General features: G+C 38.8%; 1 long non-coding RNA gene across 1 annotated transcript; it reads left to right on the top strand.

Annotated features, from left to right (window-relative positions):
- Window positions 1-1303, top strand: LOC143886313 (uncharacterized). Its single transcript, XR_013253736.1, has 2 exons — window positions 1-164; window positions 829-1303. It is a non-coding gene; the product is annotated as an uncharacterized LOC143886313 (long non-coding RNA).

Genomic DNA, 1303 nt, shown 5'->3' with positions numbered 1-1303 from the left:
TTGAAGAAATCCCCAACCCTGACTTTGTATCGTTCTTTCGTCCCCATCTATCGGTTTTCTCTCCATCAAAGCTTGTACTACTCTCATGGGCACCATGTTCACGATCCACCAAATCCCAGTTCAATCTCTCCTCTTTCTCACCTTACTCATCTTCTTCTCCACAGGTAAGCAAGTCTATAAGGCCACGTTCGTTTTAGATTGTGACAACTGATTGTGGGCCCCGAATAGATTATTGGACTCAAAATTTGAGTCTAAAAATCTAAAATAACAGGGGCCTAAGGGCCTGTTCGGTTAAGATTATGCCAATCAATTGTGAGTGCCAAACTAATTACTGGACCCAAATTTAAACGTAATTTTGGGTCCAATAATCAGTTTGGCACTGACTCGCTTTTCATAATCTTAAATGAACAGGACCAGGACACAGTTCATTTAAGATTATGAAAACTGGTTGTGAGTGAGAAACCAATTATTGGACTCAAATTTAAATGTAATTTTGAGTATAATAATAGGTTTGGGACTCAAATTTAAAAATAATTTTGAGTCCAATAATCGGTTTCGTGCCATAATCTTAAATGAATAGGGCCTAAGGCCTTGTTTGTTTGGATTTTGAGAACAGATTGTGAGCCCAAAACTGATCTTTGGACTCAAAATTAAACGTGAATTGGAGCCCAATAATTAGTTTTGGACTCACGATCGGTTCTCAAAATCTCAAAACAAACAGGGTCTAAGTCTCACATACATTACAATCCGATTCTTTTATTGGATTATTGGATTATATTTCCATTGCTATAAGGGGTTTTTCTTATAGTAACATGTACCCACATGCAGGATCAAGTGCTACAGAGTCTACATCTGTTGTGCCCGGAATCGAATTCCGGCCCAATGAATCGGCCGGGAATTGGATAATGGCTGACGACATGAAAGGAAAGCCATTCCAGCTCTGCAGGACTTGCTCGTGTTGTGCCACCTCAGCACCGAACAACTGCACTTCCATGCCATGTTGTTATATGATCGATTGTAACCTCAAAGATAAGCCCTTTGGCACCTGCGCCTTGGTGCCCAAGAGGTGCGACTGCAAATCATGCAGCATGTGAACTTTATACTTGGCCTTCTCTGCTTGAAACATAGTAGGTAATTCACCTAAGTTGGAGTCTCTTGAATTATGAAGACTACCTTATTGGCTATATATGAATAATTAAGAATATAGTGGAAATATCTTTTCTCGATTCTTTTAGACATTAGAATCCGGGATTTTTTTATGTTTGACAGACATTACTTGGGCTAAAAATAGAATTTTTTTTTA

The sequence above is a fragment of the Tasmannia lanceolata genome, unplaced genomic scaffold, assembly GCF_043159265.1.
Source record: "Tasmannia lanceolata isolate RefF3 unplaced genomic scaffold, GAP_Taslan_0.1 ptg000011l, whole genome shotgun sequence".
Taxonomy (NCBI): Eukaryota; Viridiplantae; Streptophyta; class Magnoliopsida; order Canellales; family Winteraceae; genus Tasmannia; species Tasmannia lanceolata.
This window is presented reverse-complemented; position numbering and strand designations above follow the sequence as displayed.